This window comes from Phyllobates terribilis, unplaced genomic scaffold, assembly GCF_046119375.1.
Source record: "Phyllobates terribilis strain yellow unplaced genomic scaffold, ASM4611937v1 Scaffold_3210__1_contigs__length_86141, whole genome shotgun sequence".
NCBI lineage: Eukaryota > Metazoa > Chordata > Amphibia > Anura > Dendrobatidae > Phyllobates > Phyllobates terribilis.
In genome coordinates, this window is record NW_027365964.1 from 26,808 (window position 1) to 46,818 (window position 20,011).

Consider the following 20,011-nt stretch of genomic DNA (forward strand, 5'->3'; position numbering starts at 1 on the left):
TATTTATATGCGTCTTTTTGATCGCGTGTTATTCCACTTTTTGTTTGGCGGTATGGTGATAAAGCATTGTTTTTTGCTTGGTTTTTTTTTTTTTTTTTTTACCGTGTTCACTGAAGGGGTTAACTAGTGGGACAGTTTTATAGGTCAGGTTGTTCCGGACGCGGCGATACCAAATATGTGTACTTTTATTGTTTTTTTTTTATTTTTTTTATAATAATATTTATTGATGGGTACATTATATTTTTATTTTTGGTGTATTATTTTTTTTATTTTTTTATAATATTTTTGCACATTTTTTTTTTTTTTTTTTTCCACTTTCACACAGTTTATACACTTTATTACTTTGTCCCACTCTGGGACTTTCACTTTTTTTTTTCTGATCGCCTGCATGGCACAGGAATGGAGCACCATCCCTATGCCATGAAGGCTGTCAGAAGTGCACAGTGTGAAGATTGCTTGGAGATGCACTGCGCATGTCCAAGCAATCTTCCTGCTCTCTGGTGACCCGGATGTTGTCATGACGACATCGGGTCGTCATGGCAACACCCGGGAAGCCTTTGCAGACTGCGCTGGAAGCCGGAAGAGGAGGTGAGTATCGGCGATCACCTCCCCTTGCCCCCGCAATGCCGCGATCGACTTCGATCGACTTCGATCGCAGCATCGCGGGGGTTAATGTGCTGGGAGCGGTGCGTGACCGCTCCCTGCACATAGTACCGGGTGTCAGCTGTGACAATCAGCTGACACCCGGCGGCGATCGCGCCCGCACAGCCTGTGTGCGCGCGCGATCGCCATGACGTACTAATACGGGTCTGGCTCTTAAGTCCCAGGGCACAGACGCGTATTAGTACGTCAGATGTTATTAAGGGGTTAAAGAAGGGGTGCACCGGTCCTGGAGATACTGCAATACCAGGTCAATGCGTGGAGTGGACAGAGCAAGCTCTTTTTCCATCTCCCTGTTCTAAAAATCCATTTAATATATGGTCCCCAGATAGGGGACGTATCAGATATTAAACTGATAAGAACAGATTTTTTTTTTTTTTTTTTTTTTAAAACCACTCAGGTTTAGATATAAGCAAACAGTTAACCAGACTTCGTCATAAGTTATACTGCCACTTCATAAACATCATTGTGGTTTCTTTATTAAAGTATTATTCAACAAAAATACAAACAAGTAATCCTATGCCAGAGAAATTTCCAGAAAAATTATCAACGGTATTTAACCATATCCTGCCACTTAAGGTATTTCCACACACCTTCAGAATCTGTTCCACCACCACTACCTTCTCTTGTATCCCACAAATAGATTACATATAGTCTTGCTAAGATCAACCTAATACAATCATTTACTGTTAAATTTACTCTTTTAAACACACACAAATTTCTCACATCCCACAAGCTCTCCTGCACACACACCATAATAAACCACATCATCCTTTCAAGGCCACGACGACTAGCACCAAAACCAAACATAGCCACTCTCCAATCAATAAACTTCACACCAGCAACCCCTTTACACAGTCCACCCACACCTTTCCACACATCATACGCAAAATTACAATCCCACATAAGGTGCCTCACCGTCTCATTCGCTCCACAACCATCCCTTGGACATACTGCAGATCTTATGAGATCTCTTTTCTTCTGAAAATCCCTCACTGGCAAAATATTATGAAGGCCCATCCATACTATATCTCGCTGTCTATTCGACACACCTTGAATGCTTAACTTCTTCCATACCCGCGCAACTTCCATAGAACGCAATCCCACCACATTACTCTCACACTCATTCACACACATCTTCCCCATCACCTTCTTAACCAACATAAAGTCTTTCATTGCAACTGCTAACAAATCATTCTTCCTCACAAACTTCTCAATCAAACCATACCACTCAGGACACTTAAAAGCAACAGGCACATTCTTATCACGCTTCACCCAATTCAGACCATACAGCATCCATCCAGCCAAATACTTACACATAAATGCCCCTTTATTATTCTTCCCAATCAAAATGACCGTAGTCTTAATAAAATGCAATGTTAGAAACACTTCAATATTCGGAAACTTCAGTCCCCCATACAAATATTGCTTAAACAAAATCTCTCTCTTAAGTCTTTCCATCCTACTGCCCCAAAAAAACACAAAAATTAGTTTCTCCACTTTTTTAATTTTCCTATAGGGCACTGGAAAAATACAAGAAACATAAAGCAAAATAGGGAGAATAACAGCCTTAATAATAAGAACCTTCCCTACCAAAGACAAAGAACGTAACTTCCAAAAATTCATCTTCCGCACAATCCGCTCACCACATTCATCCCAACTCTCATAACCTTTCAAATCATCATTAAAAAAAACTCCCAACACTTTAATTGCACCATCCACACCAGCCACACCATCCATCTTAATCCTATTGTCACCAAAACATTTAAACATGCATTTGTTCCAATTCACACGAAACGCTGACGCGCCACAAAAAAAATTCAACAACAATTTTACTCTCTCCATAGAGGCCACACTCTCACTCACCACTACTACATCATCCATATATCCTAAGACTTTCACAGTCATTCCACCACTCCCTGGCACTAACAAACCACGCACCACTTTCTCTTTCCGAATCATACACAGCAGTGGCTCAATCACACACACAAATAATACCGGTGAAATGGGACAACCTTGCCTCACACCAGACCTAATACACACTTTCTCACTCAAAAACCCATTCACCAGAAATTCACTCACCACCTCCCCATACAATCCTCTCACGGCACGCACAAATTTCTCCGGAAAACCCATTCTACGCAAAACCTCAAATAGAAACACATGAGACACGCGATCAAACGCCTTTTCAAAGTCAACAGCCATCACCATACACTTCTGCTTTCTTACTTTACAATCCCACAACACATCTCTTAAAAGACACAGATTATCCGTCATACATCTACCAGGCACTGCACACACTTGATCTTTACCAATCACATCAGCTACAACCACACGCATCCGACACGCCAAAATTTTACTGAATACCTTGTAATCGGCGTTCAGAAGCGTAATTGGCCTCCAATTACTCAAACACCTTTTATCCCCTTTCTTATGGATTAAGACCACCACTCCCTCCTTCATTGAACCCGCAAGCATCCCATTCTCCCACATAAACTGACACACTTCCACTAAATCCATACCCATCACTTCCCACATCATAACATATAGCTCCACAGGCAAACCATCCTTCCCAGGCGTCACATTTTTCCTTGCACCAAACACCGCTTTCTTAACTTCCTCCTCAATCACTGCCTCACATAGACCAGAACATCCATCCTTATCCACCTTACAATCCAAAGTCTTAAGCACTTCTTCTTTCAAACTCTCATCCACCCACTTCCTGCCAAACAACTCAGCATAAAACGTGACCACTTCCTTCATTACATCCTCCCCACTCACACAAACACCATCCACATCAAAAATCTCCTCCATACCCTCCTTCTTACCATTTATTTTTTTAAAGAAATATCTTGAACACTTTTCATCTTTATCAAGATGGACCACCTTTGACCTAAAAATTATTTCCCTTCCCTTCCTCTCCAAAGTCCTCTTCAAATCCTCTCTCGCACTTCTTAACAAATCATCCACATCCACACCACACATCCTCATTTTCTCCAGCCATTCCACCCTCATCATTAAATCTTTATATTGACTCCTAACCATGGCAGCCTTTTTATAGCCCCATCGACGAAAAAACTTTTGCACTTCATACTTCATCCAATCCCACCACACCAACACACTTTCAAACTTACTCTTTTGAGATTTACACCAACTATATTTTTTCTTAAAATCATTCACAATTCTCTCATCCTCAAGCAAACTCACATTCAATTTCCACACACCTCTCCCATGCACCCGCCTTAAATCCCCTCTAAACTCACCTTTCAGGCACACATGGTCCGAAAAAGGAACTGAAAATTGAGAAAAACCATCACATATTATATTTTTAGAAAAAAACATCCTATCAATCCTAGATGTTATCCCACCCCTGTCAGCTTTATAGGTTGGTGGTGGTGGCTTCCCCAAATAAACCTCAGCAGCATCAAAAAAGAAAAAATCAGAAATAATGTTTGCCAATTTTTTTCCTGAGGCATCAACTTTCCCCTCAGTTACACAGTTAAAATCACCTGTTACTATCACAGGGATCCTACCAGGTAATTCTAAACATAATTTATCTAATAAACTTAACCTGTCTTCTTTTTTGTAGGACCATAAATATTTATAATTTTAACTTTCCACCCCCTCCCACACACAACTGCAGAGATGCAACGACCCACCTCTATTACCTTATAATATTCAAAAACAAAATTTCTATTATTTAATACTATCCCAACTCCATCATTTTTATTCCCACTAGAGCCAGACCAGATATGCTGGCCATATGGCCAATCAGCGTCTTCCAGGGGTTCTTCTATACCACACTCCTGTAGACACATAATATCAAAAGAATGGTTATGTAAGAAGTCCAGAATCACAGATCTTCTAACTCTAGACTTTAAAAGTCTTACATTAAGGGACGCAATGTCCCAATTTGGTTTAGAGACCATTCTTTGGCTCAAAAAACAGAAACACCAGTCTCAGCAAAAAAAACATGCCTTCCTTATCCTTTGTCATCCGGCGAACTCCCACTTAGCTGAAAGATAGTGGACTCCAAATTCTCCTCCAGGTAAGCCGTTGACGCAGGAGAAAGAGAAACCACTGGGTAATCCCGCTCACTCACCGGACTTGCCACGCATTGGCTACTTGATGGTTCAGACAACCGGGCCCTTTTATTCTTAGCGCGGTCCGGTTCCTCAGAAGACCTCACCCCAGTCTCAGTGAAGTCTCCTTGACCTCCAGCTCCCTCTTCATCCATACTTTCACTGCTCCAACTGAGAGCCGGGTCCCCTGGGATTTCCAAGGCTCCCTCACGTTCTTCACAAAAGGAGTCAATGAAACCCCCCTGATAGGAAGAAATGTCCATCTCAGCTGCCAGAACCTCTTCCACTCTCCCGGGCTCCACCAGTAGGTCAGCAGACGCCCTCACTGGAGCAGTCTCCACACGCTGTTCCACTACCTTCACCCTGGAAGAAACTGCGGCCTCAGGTGCCACACTCTTAGGCCTCAGAGAGTTCGAGACCACCTCAGAGTATGCCCTTGCCTTGCCCTCGTTCGCACGACGAGTACAATCCTTAAAGGCATGCCCCTCCATACCACAAGCATTGCAAACAATTGGATTGGTACAGTCCTTAGCAACATGCCCACTTTGGTTGCACTTGGAGCAAACAGGCACAGCAGTACAAACCTCTTGTAAGTGTCCGTACTTCTTACATTTCCTGCAAAAAACTGGGGCCTCAGGAAAGAAGAGAATACCCCTATCTCTCCCGATAGAGAAACTTTGGGGAGGGTAATGAACACCTCCAGGCTCCGAAAAACTTTCCCCAAATCTGACAAAATATCTGTATTTGCCAGTCCATAAGTTCTCCTCGTTCATGATTTTGTGACTGTTGCTCACAAAGTCACAATGCCTCTTAAGAAAAGTCGCAATGTCATGTTCGTGCACAAAGGGATTATACATAAATATGACTAGGGGAACATCACCTTTGGAGTACAAGACTGTAAAAGTCAAACCATGCAAGGTTGGATTCTTCTCCTGCTCCCTCAACTTCTTATACAGGTTCCGGCAAGCCGCCATAGATTGCAACACCAAGACATACCGTCCTTCTTTCCGGGATTCCTGCAGGCAGACGATGTTTTCTCTTGTCACTTCCAGGATTTTGAAGATCACCTCGTGCACCATATACGACAGATTGAAACGCTCTCTGACAGCAGCATCAACTTCAATGCGGAATGCATTGCGAACCCGATTGTCATCGGTCCCAGCATAGCGTATCTTCACGCCCATTATGATCACTCTCTCGTTCCTCCTCGTTCTCCCCCTAAAGCAGCAACCGGCTTAAGCCATCAAGATGGCGATGCCGGAAGGCCAAGGGAAAACACTCAAGGACCCCAGACAAGATACTTGGTCTTAGCCAAAAGGCCGAGAAGCGATAACCAGAATTGGTTTCAAACTACGGAGCCACCCAAGGATCCTGAAAAGTCCATTTGTGGAGATGAGCTCCTGGACTCCCGTTAAGAAGACATGTTGTCAACCTCTAGATCCCTTACATGCCTGCACTTTTCGGCTTGCTGCTGCTGCAATCCACGCGTTTTAGATCTGCATAACTCCACCTCTTTAAACACAGCACCTTCACCCCCTGCTGTTCCCACCCGCCTCAACACCGTTGGAAGGGAGGAGAACCAATTAAGGCGGGGGGTGGGGTGGAACGAGCAGCTGTCTACCCTTAGCAGGAGGGCTGCTGATTACATACCTCTCCTGCTGCTGCTGCTGCTGCTGCTGGCTGTCCAGCAGCAGACTGAAGGTGGCTGCTGCTGTGCACAGGTATATAAAGGCTCAGAGCCTATTATGACACGCGCAGCCAGCGTTCCATTGCCACATTCCATCTACTGCAGGCAGGATACCTGGCTGGCTGAATGTCGCTGAGAAGCTCACAGAGACCGCCATAAGCAACAGTTTAACAGAATGCCACAGACTAATCAACCAAACTTTTTGGGTTGGGTTCTCTTTTATAGTCTGCAGGCATTAAATGAAAGAAGTCAGTGTTCCAGCAGAGGGAGACAACGTTTCAGAAAAGGCATTGTAGCAAACCAAAAAAGAAATTTTAAGCGCAGCAGAGTAACCAGCGCACATACCTGTTAGCTCAGGTGAGTTTAAAAGGCTGCTGTTGATAACAAGGGCATTTGCTAAATAGATGGTGTGTGTGCAACAATATACTGAAAGGTCAATTATATTGTGCAGCTTATCTCACCACCTGTAGTTATTTAGGTGAAAGCTCCAAAATGCTTGCCTAATATGTCTGTTTATCCAAAAGGAAGTAAAAAGGGAGAGCTAGAAAGATAGCATTTCATTACATTACATGGCAATGCAATGCACAGTTGCTGAAGTTGAACCAAAATGAGCTTGTAATCTGGCTTCTGCAACTTTGAACATGAAAAATCCAATGAGGAGAAGAAAAGCAAAGCCAAAGAGTCCATCCCAAAATCCGACAAACAAGCAAAATGAACAAAAAACATTGAATTCAATTCTTTCTGATTTTAGAAACTGCATTAAAGAAGGGGTGCACCGGTCCTGGAGATACTGCAATACCAGGTCAATGCGTGGAGTGGACAGAGCAAGCTCTTTTTCCATCTCCCTGTTCTAAAAATCCATTTAATATATGGTCCCCAGATAGGGGACGTATCAGATATTAAACTGATAAGAACAGATACTACACTTGATCTTAGCCAAAAGGCCGAGAAGCGATAACCAGAATTGGTTTCAAACTACGGAGCCACCCAAGGATCCTGAAAAGTCCATTTGTGGAGATGAGCTCCTGGACTCCCGTTAAGAAGACATGTTGTCAACCTCTAGATCCCTTACATGCCTGCACTTTTCGGCTTCCTGCTGCTGCAATCCACGCGTTTTAGATCTGCATAACTCCACCTCTTTAAACACAGCACCTTCACCCCCTGCTGTTCCCACCCGCCTCAACACCGTTGGAAGGGAGGAGAACCAATTAAGGCGGGGGGTGGGGTGGAACGAGCAGCTGTCTACCCTTAGCAGGAGGGCTGCTGATTACATACCTCTCCTGCTGCTGCTGCTGCTGCTGGCTGTCCAGCAGCAGACTGAAGGTGGCTGCTGCTGTGCACAGGTATATAAAGGCTCAGAGCCTATTATGACATGCGCAGCCAGCGTTCCATTGCCACATTCCATCTACTGCAGGCAGGATACCTGGCTGGCTGAATGTCGCTGAGAAGCTCACAGAGACCGCCATAAGCAACAGTTTAACAGAATGCCACAGACTAATCAACCAAACTTTTTGGGTTGGGTTCTCTTTTATAGTCTGCAGGCATTAAATGAAAGAAGTCAGTGTTCCAGCAGAGGGAGACAACGTTTCAGAAAAGGCATTGTAGCAAACCAAAAAAGAAATTTTAAGCGCAGCAGAGTAACCAGCGCACATACCTGTTAGCTCAGGTGAGTTTAAAAGGCTGCTGTTGATAACAAGGGCATTTGCTAAATAGATGGTGTGTGTGCAACAATATACTGAAAGGTCAATTATATTGTGCAGCTTATCTCACCACCTGTAGTTATTTAGGTGAAAGCTCCAAAATGCTTGCCTAATATGTCTGTTTATCCAAAAGGAAGTAAAAAGGGAGAGCTAGAAAGATAGCATTTCATTACATTACATGGCAATGCAATGCACAGTTGCTGAAGTTGAACCAAAATGAGCTTGTAATCTGGCTTCTGCAACTTTGAACATGAAAAATCCAATGAGGAGAAGAAAAGCAAAGCCAAAGAGTCCATCCCAAAATCCGACAAACAAGCAAAATGAACAAAAAACATTGAATTCAATTCTTTCTGATTTTAGAAACTGCATTAAAGAAGGGGTGCACCGGTCCTGGAGATACTGCAATACCAGGTCAATGCGTGGAGTGGACAGAGCAAGCTCTTTTTCCATCTCCCTGTTCTAAAAATCCATTTAATATATGGCCCCCAGATAGGGGACGTATCAGATATTAAACTGATAAGAACAGATACTACACTTGATCTTAGCCAAAAGGCCGAGAAGCGATAACCAGAATTGGTTTCAAACTACGGAGCCACCCAAGGATCCTGAAAAGTCCATTTGTGGAGATGAGCTCCTGGACTCCCGTTAAGAAGACATGTTGTCAACCTCTAGATCCCTTACATGCCTGCACTTTTCGGCTTGCTGCTGCTGCAATCCACGCGTTTTAGATCTGCATAACTCCACCTCTTTAAACACAGCACCTTCACCCCCTGCTGTTCCCACCCGCCTCAACACCGTTGGAAGGGAGGAGAACCAATTAAGGTGGGGGGTGGGGTGGAACGAGCAGCTGTCTACCCTTAGCAGGAGGGCTGCTGATTACATACCTCTCCTGCTGCTGCTGCTGCTGGCTGTCCAGCAGCAGACTGAAGGTGGCTGCTGCTGTGCACAGGTATATAAAGGCTCAGAGGCTATTATGACACGCGCAGCCAGCGTTCCATTGCCACATTCCATCTACTGCAGGCAGGATACCTGGCTGGCTGAATGTCGCTGAGAAGCTCACAGAGACCGCCATAAGCAACAGTTTAACAGAATGCCACAGACTAATCAACCAAACTTTTTGGGTTGGGTTCTCTTTTATAGTCTGCAGGCATTAAATGAAAGAAGTCAGTGTTCCAGCAGAGGGAGACAACGTTTCAGAAAAGGCATTGTAGCAAACCAAAAAAGAAATTTTAAGCGCAGCAGAGTAACCAGCGCACATACCTGTTAGCTCAGGTGAGTTTAAAAGGCTGCTGTTGATAACAAGGGCATTTGCTAAATAGATGGTGTGTGTGCAACAATATACTGAAAGGTCAATTATATTGTGCAGCTTATCTCACCACCTGTAGTTATTTAGGTGAAAGCTCCAAAATGCTTGCCTAATATGTCTGTTTATCCAAAAGGAAGTAAAAAGGGAGAGCTAGAAAGATAGCATTTCATTACATTACATGGCAATGCAATGCACAGTTGCTGAAGTTGAACCAAAATGAGCTTGTAATCTGGCTTCTGCAACTTTGAACATGAAAAATCCAATGAGGAGAAGAAAAGCAAAGCCAAAGAGTCCATCCCAAAATCTGACAAACAAGCAAAATGAACAAAAAACATTGAATTCAATTCTTTCTGATTTTAGAAACTGCATTAAAGAAGGGGTGCACCGGTCCTGGAGATACTGCAATACCAGGTCAATGCGTGGAGTGGACAGAGCAAGCTCTTTTTCCATCTCCCTGTTCTAAAAATCCATTTAATATATGGTCCCCAGATAGGAGACGTGTCAGATATTAAACTGATAAGAACAGATACTACACTTGATCTTAGCCAAAAGGCCGAGAAGCGATAACCAGAATTGGTTTCAAACTACGGAGCCACCCAAGGATCCTGAAAAGTCCATTTGTGGAGATGAGCTCCTGGACTCCCGTTAAGAAGACATGTTGTCAACCTCTAGATCCCTTACATGCCTGCACTTTTCGGCTTGCTGCTGCTGCAATCCACGCGTTTTGGATCTGCATAACTCCACCTCTTTAAACACAGCACCTTCACCCCCTGCTGTTCCCACCCGCCTCAACACCGTTGGAAGGGAGGAGAACCAATTAAGGCGGGGGGTGGGGTGGAACGAGCAGCTGTCTACCCTTAGCAGGAGGGCTGCTGATTACATACCTCTCCTGCTGCTGCTGCTGCTGCTGCTGGCTGTCCAGCAGCAGACTGAAGGTGGCTGCTGCTGTGCACAGGTATATAAAGGCTCAGAGCCTATTATGACACGCGCAGCCAGCGTTCCATTGCCACATTCCATCTACTGCAGGCAGGATACCTGGCTGGCTGAATGTCGCTGAGAAGCTCACAGAGACCGCCATAAGCAACAGTTTAACAGAATGCCACAGACTAATCAACCAAACTTTTTGGGTTGGGTTCTCTTTTCTAGTCTGCAGGCATTAAATGAAAGAAGTCAGTGTTCCAGCAGAGGGAGACAACGTTTCAGAAAAGGCATTGTAGCAAACCAAAAAAGAAATTTTAAGCGCAGCAGAGTAACCAGCGCACATACCTGTTAGCTCAGGTGAGTTTAAAAGGCTGCTGTTGATAACAAGGGCATTTGCTAAATAGATGGTGTGTGTGCAACAATATACTGAAAGGTCAATTATATTGTGCAGCTTATCTCACCACCTGTAGTTATTTAGGTGAAAGCTCCAAAATGCTTGCCTAATATGTCTGTTTATCCAAAAGGAAGTAAAAAGGGAGAGCTAGAAAGATAGCATTTCATTACATTACATGGCAATGCAATGCACAGTTGCTGAAGTTGAACCAAAATGAGCTTGTAATCTGGCTTCTGCAACTTTGAACATGAAAAATCCAATGAGGAGAAGAAAAGCAAAGCCAAAGAGTCCATCCCAAAATCCGACAAACAAGCAAAATGAACAAAAAACATTGAATTCAATTCTTTATGATTTTAGAAACTGCATTAAAGAAGGGGTGCACCGGTCCTGGAGATACTGCAATACCAGGTCAATGCGTGGAGTGGACAGAGCAAGCTCTTTTTCCATCTCCCTGTTCTAAAAATCCATTTAATATATGGTCCCCAGATTGGGGACGTATCAGATATTAAACTGATAAGAACAGATACTACACTTGATCTTAGCCAAAAGGCCGAGAAGCGATAACCAGAATTGGTTTCAAACTACGGAGCCACCCAAGGATCCTGAAAAGTCCATTTGTGGAGATGAGCTCCTGGACTCCCGTTAAGAAGACATGTTGTCAACCTCTAGATCCCTTACATGCCTGCACTTTTCGGCTTGCTGCTGCTGCAATCCACGCGTTTTAGATCTGCATAACTCCACCTCTTTAAACACAGCACCTTCACCCCCTGCTGTTCCCACCCGCCTCAACACCGTTGGAAGGGAGGAGAACCAATTAAGGCGGGGGGTGGGGTGGAACGAGCAGCTGTCTACCCTTAGCAGGAGGGCTGCTGATTACATACCTCTCCTGCTGCTGCTGCTGCTGCTGCTGGCTGTCCAGCAGCAGACTGAAGGTGGCTGCTGCTGTGCACAGGTATATAAAGGCTCAGAGCCTATTATGACACGCGCAGCCAGCGTTCCATTGCCACATTCCATCTACTGCAGGCAGGATACCTGGCTGGCTGAATGTCGCTGAGAAGCTCACAGAGACCGCCATAAGCAACAGTTTAACAGAATGCCACAGACTAATCAACCAAACTTTTTGGGTTGGGTTCTCTTTTATAGTCTGCAGGCATTAAATGAAAGAAGTCAGTGTTCCAGCAGAGGGAGACAACGTTTCAGAAAAGGCATTGTAGCAAACCAAAAAAGAAATTTTAAGCGCAGCAGAGTAACCAGCGCACATACCTGTTAGCTCAGGTGAGTTTAAAAGGCTGCTGTTGATAACAAGGGCATTTGCTAAATAGATGGTGTGTGTGCAACAATATACTGAAAGGTCAATTATATTGTGCAGCTTATCTCACCACCTGTAGTTATTTAGGTGAAAGCTCCAAAATGCTTGCCTAATATGTCTGTTTATCCAAAAGGAAGTAAAAAGGGAGAGCTAGAAAGATAGCATTTCATTACATTACATGGCAATGCAATGCACAGTTGCTGAAGTTGAACCAAAATGAGCTTGTAATCTGGCTTCTGCAACTTTGAACATGAAAAATCCAATGAGGAGAAGAAAAGCAAAGCCAAAGAGTCCATCCCAAAATCCGACAAACAAGCAAAATGAACAAAAAACATTGAATTCAATTCTTTCTGATTTTAGAAACTGCATTAAAGAAGGGGTGCACCGGTCCTGGAGATACTGCAATACCAGGTCAATGCGTGGAGTGGACAGAGCAAGCTCTTTTTCCATCTCCCTGTTCTAAAAATCCATTTAATATATGGTCCCCAGATAGGGGACGTATCAGATATTAAACTGATAAGAACAGATACTACACTTGATCTTAGCCAAAAGGCCGAGAAGCGATAACCAGAATTGGTTTCAAACTACGGAGCCACCCAAGGATCCTGAAAAATCCATTTGTGGAGATGAGCTCCTGGACTCCCGTTAAGAAGACATGTTGTCAACCTCTAGATCCCTTACATGCCTGCACTTTTCGGCTTGCTGCTGCTGCAATCCACGCGTTTTAGATCTGCATAACTCCACCTCTTTAAACACAGCACCTTCACCCCCTGCTGTTCCCACCCGCCTCAACACCGTTGGAAGGGAGGAGAACCAATTAAGGCGGGGGGTGGGGTGGAACGAGCAGCTGTCTACCCTTAGCAGGAGGGCTGCTGATTACATACCTCTCCTGCTGCTGCTGCTGCTGCTGCTGGCTGTCCAGCAGCAGACTGAAGGTGGCTGCTTCTGTGCACAGGTATATAAAGGCTCAGAGCCTATTATGACACGTGCAGCCAGCGTTCCATTGCCACATTCCATCTACTGCAGGCAGGATACCTGGCTGGCTGAATGTCGCTGAGAAGCTCACAGAGACCGCCATAAGCAACAGTTTAACAGAATGCCACAGACTAATCAACCAAACTTTTTGGGTTGGGTTCTCTTTTATAGTCTGCAGGCATTAAATGAAAGAAGTCAGTGTTCCAGCAGAGGGAGACAACGTTTCAGAAAAGGCATTGTAGCAAACCAAAAAAGAAATTTTAAGCGCAGCAGAGTAACCAGCGCACATACCTGTTAGCTCAGGTGAGTTTAAAAGGCTGCTGTTGATAACAAGGGCATTTGCTAAATAGATGGTGTGTGTGCAACAATATACTGAAAGGTCAATTATATTGTGCAGCTTATCTCACCACCTGTAGTTATTTAGGTGAAAGCTCCAAAATGCTTGCCTAATATGTCTGTTTATCCAAAAGGAAGTAAAAAGGGAGAGCTAGAAAGATAGCATTTCATTACATTACATGGCAATGCAATGCACAGTTGCTGAAGTTGAACCAAAATGAGCTTGTAATCTGGCTTCTGCAACTTTGAACATGAAAAATCCAATGAGGAGAAGAAAAGCAAAGCCAAAGAGTCCATCCCAAAATCCGACAAACAAGCAAAATGAACAAAAAACATTGAATTCAATTCTTTCTGATTTTAGAAACTGCATTAAAGAAGGGGTGCACCGGTCCTGGAGATACTGCAATACCAGGTCAATGCGTGGAGTGGACAGAGCAAGCTCTTTTTCCATCTCCCTGTTCTAAAAATCCATTTAATATATGGTCCCCAGATAGGGGACGTATCAGATATTAAACTGATAAGAACAGATACTACACTTGATCTTAGCCAAAAGGCCGAGAAGCGATAACCAGAATTGGTTTCAAACTACGGAGCCACCCAAGGATCCTGAAAAGTCCATTTGTGGAGATGAGCTCCTGGACTCCCGTTAAGAAGACATGTTGTCAACCTCTAGATCCCTTACATGCCTGCACTTTTCGGCTTGCTGCTGCTGCAATCCACGCGTTTTAGATCTGCATAACTCCACCTCTTTAAACACAGCACCTTCACCCCCTGCTGTTCCCACCCGCCTCAACACCGTTGGAAGGGAGGAGAACCAATTAAGGCGGGGGGTGGGGTGGAACGAGCAGCTGTCTACCCTTAGCAGGAGGGCTGCTGATTACATACCTCTCCTGCTGCTGCTGCTGCTGCTGCTGGCTGTCCAGCAGCAGACTGAAGGTGGCTGCTGCTGTGCACAGGTATATAAAGGCTCAGAGCCTATTATGACACGCGCAGCCAGCGTTCCATTGCCACATTCCATCTACTGCAGGCAGGATACCTGGCTGGCTGAATGTCGCTGAGAAGCTCACAGAGACCGCCATAAGCAACAGTTTAACAGAATGCCACAGACTAATCAACCAAACTTTTTGGGTTGGGTTCTCTTTTATTGTCTGCAGGCATTAAATGAAAGAAGTCAGTGTTCCAGCAGAGGGAGACAACGTTTCAGAAAAGGCATTGTAGCAAACCAAAAAAGAAATTTTAAGCGCAGCAGAGTAACCAGCGCACATACCTGTTAGCTCAGGTGAGTTTAAAAGGCTGCTGTTGATAACAAGGGCATTTGCTAAATAGATGGTGTGTGTGCAACAATATACTGAAAGGTCAATTATATTGTGCAGCTTATCTCACCACCTGTAGTTATTTAGGTGAAAGCTCCAAAATGCTTGCCTAATATGTCTGTTTATCCAAAAGGAAGTAAAAAGGGAGAGCTAGAAAGATAGCATTTCATTACATTACATGGCAATGCAATGCACAGTTGCTGAAGTTGAACCAAAATGAGCTTGTAATCTGGCTTCTGCAACTTTGAACATGAAAAATCCAATGAGGAGAAGAAAAGCAAAGCCAAAGAGTCCATCCCAAAATCCGACAAACAAGCAAAATGAACAAAAAACATTGAATTCAATTCTTTCTGATTTTAGAAACTGCATTAAAGAAGGGGTGCACCGGTCCTGGAGATACTGCAATACCAGGTCAATGCGTGGAGTGGACAGAGCAAGCTCTTTTTCCATCTCCCTGTTCTAAAAATCCATTTAATATATGGTCCCCAGATAGGGGACGTATCAGATATTAAACTGATAAGAACAGATACTACACTTGATCTTAGCCAAAAGGCCGAGAAGCGATAACCAGAATTGGTTTCAAACTACGGAGCCACCCAAGGATCCTGAAAAGTCCATTTGTGGAGATGAGCTCCTGGACTCCCGTTAAGAAGACATGTTGTCAACCTCTAGATCCCTTACATGCCTGCACTTTTCGGCTTGCTGCTGCTGCAATCCACGCGTTTTAGATCTGCATAACTCCACCTCTTTAAACACAGCACCTTCACCCCCTGCTGTTCCCACCCGCCTCAACACCGTTGGAGGGGAGGAGAACCAATTAAGGCGGGGGGTGGGGTGGAACGAGCAGCTGTCTACCCTTAGCAGGAGGGCTGCTGATTACATACCTCTCCTGCTGCTGCTGCTGCTGCTGCTGGCTGTCCAGCAGCAGACTGAAGGTGGCTGCTGCTGTGCACAGGTATATAAAGGCTCAGAGCCTATTATGACACGCGCAGCCAGCGTTCCATTGCCACATTCCATCTACTGCAGGCAGGATACCTGGCTGGCTGAATGTCGCTGAGAAGCTCACAGAGACCGCCATAAGCAACAGTTTAACAGAATGCCACAGACTAATCAACCAAACTTTTTGGGTTGGGTTCTCTTTTATAGTCTGCAGGCATTAAATGAAAGAAGTCAGTGTTCCAGCAGAGGGAGACAACGTTTCAGAAAAGGCATTGTAGCAAACCAAAAAAGAAATTTTAAGCGCAGCAGAGTAACCAGCGCACATACCTGTTAGCTCAGGTGAGTTTAAAAGGCTGCTGTTGATAACAAGGGCATTTGCTAAATAGATGGTGTGTGTGCAACAATATACTGAAAGGTCAATTATATTGTGCAGCTTATCTCACCACCTGTAGTTATTTAGGTGAAAGCTCCAAAATGCTTGCCTAATATGTCTGTTTATCCAAAAGGAAGTAAAAAGGGAGAGCTAGAAAGATAGCATTTCATTACATTACATGGCAATGCAATGCACAGTTGCTGAAGTTGAACCAAAATGAGCTTGTAATCTGGCTTCTGCAACTTTGAACATGAAAAATCCAATGAGGAGAAGAAAAGCAAAGCCAAAGAGTCCATCCCAAAATCCGACAAACAAGCAAAATGAGCAAAAAACATTGAATTCAATTCTTTCTGATTTTAGAAACTGCATTAAAGAAGGGGTGCACCGGTCCTGGAGATACTGCAATACCAGGTCAATGCGTGGAGTGGACAGAGCAAGCTCTTTTTCCATCTCCCTGTTCTAAAAATCCATTTAATATATGGTCCCCAGATAGGGGACGTATCAGATATTAAACTGATAAGAACAGATACTACACTTGATCTTAGCCAAAAGGCCGAGAAGCGATAACCAGAATTGGTTTCAAACTACGGAGCCACCCAAGGATCCTGAAAAGTCCATTTGTGGAGATGAGCTCCTGGACTCCCGTTAAGAAGACATGTTGTCAACCTCTAGATCCCTTACATGCCTGCACTTTTCGGCTTGCTGCTGCTGCAATCCACGCGTTTTAGATCTGCATAACTCCACCTCTTTAAACACAGCACCTTCACCCCCTGCTGTTCCCACCCGCCTCAACACCGTTGGAAGGGAGGAGAACCAATTAAGGCGGGGGGTGGGGTGGAACGAGCAGCTGTCTACCCTTAGCAGGAGGGCTGCTGATTACATACCTCTCCTGCTGCTGCTGCTGCTGCTGCTGGCTGTCCAGCAGCAGACTGAAGGTGGCTGCTGCTGTGCACAGGTATATAAAGGCTCAGAGCCTATTATGACACGCGCAGCCAGCGTTCCATTGCCACATTCCATCTACTGCAGGCAGGATACCTGGCTGGCTGAATGTCGCTGAGAAGCTCACAGAGACCGCCATAAGCAATAGTTTAACAGAATGCCACAGACTAATCAACCAAACTTTTTGGGTTGGGTTCTCTTTTATAGTCTGCAGGCATTAAATGAAAGAAGTCAGTGTTCCAGCAGAGGGAGACAACGTTTCAGAAAAGGCATTGTAGCAAACCAAAAAAGAAATTTTAAGCGCAGCAGAGTAACCAGCGCACATACCTGTTAGCTCAGGTGAGTTTAAAAGGCTGCTGTTGATAACAAGGGCATTTGCTAAATAGATGGTGTGTGTGCAACAATATACTGAAAGGTCAATTATATTGTGCAGCTTATCTCACCACCTGTAGTTATTTAGGTGAAAGCTCCAAAATGCTTGCCTAATATGTCTGTTTATCCAAAAGGAAGTAAAAAGGGAGAGCTAGAAAGATAGCATTTCATTACATTACATGGCAATGCAATGCACAGTTGCTGAAGTTGAACCAAAATGAGCTTGTAATCTGGCTTCTGCAACTTTGAACATGAAAAATCCAATGAGGAGAAGAAAAGTAAAGCCAAAGAGTCCATCCCAAAATCCGACAAACAAGCAAAATGAGCAAAAAACATTGAATTCAATTCTTTCTGATTTTAGAAACTGCATTAAAGAAGGGGTGCACCGGTCCTGGAGATACTGCAATACCAGGTCAATGCGTGGAGTGGACAGAGCAAGCTCTTTTTCCATCTCCCTGTTCTAAAAATCCATTTAATATATGGTCCCCAGATAGGGGACGTATCAGATATTAAACTGATAAGAACAGATACTACACTTGATCTTAGCCAAAAGGCCGAGAAGCGATAACCAGAATTGGTTTCAAACTACGGAGCCACCCAAGGATCCTGAAAAGTCCATTTGTGGAGATGAGCTCCTGGACTCCCGTTAAGAAGACATGTTGTCAACCTCTAGATCCCTTACATGCCTGCACTTTTCGGCTTGCTGCTGCTGCAATCCACGCGTTTTAGATCTGCATAACTCCACCTCTTTAAACACAGCACCTTCACCCCCTGCTGTTCCCACCCGCCTCAACACCGTTGGAAGGGAGGAGAACCAATTAAGGCGGGGGGTGGGGTGGAACGAGCAGCTGTCTACCCTTAGCAGGAGGGCTGCTGATTACATACCTCTCCTGCTGCTGCTGCTGCTGCTGCTGGCTGTCCAGCAGCAGACTGAAGGTGGCTGCTGCTGTGCACAGGTATATAAAGGCTCAGAGCCTATTATGACACGCGCAGCCAGCGTTCCATTGCCACATTCCATCTACTGCAGGCAGGATACCTGGCTGGCTGAATGTCGCTGAGAAGCTCACAGAGACCGCCATAAGCAATAGTTTAACAGAATGCCACAGACTAATCAACCAAACTTTTTGGGTTGGGTTCTCTTTTATAGTCTGCAGGCATTAAATGAAAGAAGTCAGTGTTCCAGCAGAGGGAGACAACGTTTCAGAAAAGGCATTGTAGCAAACCAAAAAAGAAATTTTAAGCGCAGCAGAGTAACCAGCGCACATACCTGTTAGCTCAGGTGAGTTTAAAAGGCTGCTGTTGATAACAAGGGCATTTGCTAAATAGATGGTGTGTGTGCAACAATATACTGAAAGGTCAATTATATTGTGCAGCTTATCTCACCACCTGTAGTTATTTAGGTGAAAGCTCCAAAATGCTTGCCTAATATGTCTGTTTATCCAAAAGGAAGTAAAAAGGGAGAGCTAGAAAGATAGCATTTCATTACATTACATGGCAATGCAATGCACAGTTGCTGAAGTTGAACCAAAATGAGCTTGTAATCTGGCTTCTGCAACTTTGAACATGAAAAATCCAATGAGGAGAAGAAAAGCAAAGCCAAAGAGTCCATCCCAAAATCCGACAAACAAGCAAAATGAACAAAAAACATTGAATTCAATTCTTTCTGATTTTAGAAACTGCATTAAACAAGGGGTGCACCGGTCCTGGAGATACTGCAATACCAGGTCAATGCGTGGAGTGGACAGAGCAAGCTCTTTTTCCATCTCCCTGTTCTAAAAATCCATTTAATATATGGTCCCCAGATAGGGGACGTATCAGATATTAAACTGATAAGAACAGATACTACACTTGATCTTAGCCAAAAGGCCGAGAAGCGATAACCAGAATTGGTTTCAAACTACGGAGCCACCCAAGGATCCTGAAAAGTCCATTTGTGGAGATGAGCTCCTGGACTCCCGTTAAGAAGACATGTTGTCAACCTCTAGATACCTTACATGCCTGCACTTTTCGGCTTGCTGCTGCTGCAATCCACGCGTTTTAGATCTGCATAACTCCACCTCTTTAAACACAGCACCTTCACCCCCTGCTGTTCCCACCCGCCTCAACACCGTTGGAAGGGAGGAGAACCAATTAAGGCGGGGGGTGGGGTGGAACGAGCAGCTGTCTACCCTTAGCAGGAGGGCTGCTGATTACATACCTCTCCTGCTGCTGCTGCTGCTGCTGCTGGCTGTCCAGCAGCAGACTGAAGGTGGCTGCTGCTGTGCACAGGTATATAAAGGCTCAGAGCCTATTATGACACGCGCAGCCAGCGTTCCATTGCCACATTCCATCTACTGCAGGCAGGATACCTGGCTGGCTGAATGTCGCTGAGAAGCTCACAGAGACCGCCATAAGCCACAGTTTAACAGAATGCCACAGACTAATCAACCAAACTTTTTGGGTTGGGTTCTCTTTTATAGTCTGCAGGCATTAAATGAAAGAAGTCAGTGTTCCAGCAGAGGGAGACAACGTTTCAGAAAAGGCATTGTAGCAAACCAAAAAAGAAATTTTAAGCGCAGCAGAGTAACCAGCGCACATACCTGTTAGCTCAGGTGAGTTTAAAAGGCTGCTGTTGATAACAAGGGCATTTGCTAAATAGATGGTGTGTGTGCAACAATATACTGAAAGGTCAATTATATTGTGCAGCTTATCTCACCACCTGCAGT

The 20,011-nt window shown here is 44.4% G+C and overlaps 10 non-coding genes and 1 pseudogene across 10 annotated transcripts; all 11 read right to left on the reverse strand.

Moving 5' to 3' along the window:
• Positions 1-873: 873 nt before the first annotated feature.
• Positions 874-1,084, reverse strand: LOC141247662 (U2 spliceosomal RNA; annotated as a pseudogene).
• Positions 1,085-7,194: 6,110 nt separating this feature from the next.
• On the reverse strand, positions 7,195-7,385 carry LOC141247649 (U2 spliceosomal RNA). The gene has a single exon (XR_012311075.1). It is a non-coding gene; the product is annotated as a U2 spliceosomal RNA (small nuclear RNA).
• Positions 7,386-8,503: 1,118 nt separating this feature from the next.
• LOC141247650 (U2 spliceosomal RNA) lies at positions 8,504-8,694 on the reverse strand. The gene has a single exon (XR_012311076.1). It is a non-coding gene; the product is annotated as a U2 spliceosomal RNA (small nuclear RNA).
• Positions 8,695-9,809: 1,115 nt separating this feature from the next.
• On the reverse strand, positions 9,810-10,000 carry LOC141247655 (U2 spliceosomal RNA). The gene has a single exon (XR_012311081.1). It is a non-coding gene; the product is annotated as a U2 spliceosomal RNA (small nuclear RNA).
• A 1,121-nt stretch (positions 10,001-11,121) lies between these two features.
• On the reverse strand, positions 11,122-11,312 carry LOC141247627 (U2 spliceosomal RNA). The gene has a single exon (XR_012311053.1). It is a non-coding gene; the product is annotated as a U2 spliceosomal RNA (small nuclear RNA).
• A 1,121-nt stretch (positions 11,313-12,433) lies between these two features.
• On the reverse strand, positions 12,434-12,624 carry LOC141247661 (U2 spliceosomal RNA). Its single transcript, XR_012311086.1, has one exon. It is a non-coding gene; the product is annotated as a U2 spliceosomal RNA (small nuclear RNA).
• Positions 12,625-13,745: 1,121 nt separating this feature from the next.
• On the reverse strand, positions 13,746-13,936 carry LOC141247669 (U2 spliceosomal RNA). The gene has a single exon (XR_012311087.1). It is a non-coding gene; the product is annotated as a U2 spliceosomal RNA (small nuclear RNA).
• Positions 13,937-15,057: 1,121 nt separating this feature from the next.
• LOC141247628 (U2 spliceosomal RNA) lies at positions 15,058-15,248 on the reverse strand. The gene has a single exon (XR_012311054.1). It is a non-coding gene; the product is annotated as a U2 spliceosomal RNA (small nuclear RNA).
• A 1,121-nt stretch (positions 15,249-16,369) lies between these two features.
• On the reverse strand, positions 16,370-16,560 carry LOC141247629 (U2 spliceosomal RNA). Its single transcript, XR_012311055.1, has one exon. It is a non-coding gene; the product is annotated as a U2 spliceosomal RNA (small nuclear RNA).
• A 1,121-nt stretch (positions 16,561-17,681) lies between these two features.
• Positions 17,682-17,872, reverse strand: LOC141247630 (U2 spliceosomal RNA). Its single transcript, XR_012311056.1, has one exon. It is a non-coding gene; the product is annotated as a U2 spliceosomal RNA (small nuclear RNA).
• Positions 17,873-18,993: 1,121 nt separating this feature from the next.
• LOC141247631 (U2 spliceosomal RNA) lies at positions 18,994-19,184 on the reverse strand. Its single transcript, XR_012311057.1, has one exon. It is a non-coding gene; the product is annotated as a U2 spliceosomal RNA (small nuclear RNA).
• Between the last annotated feature and the right edge of the window lie 827 nt (positions 19,185-20,011).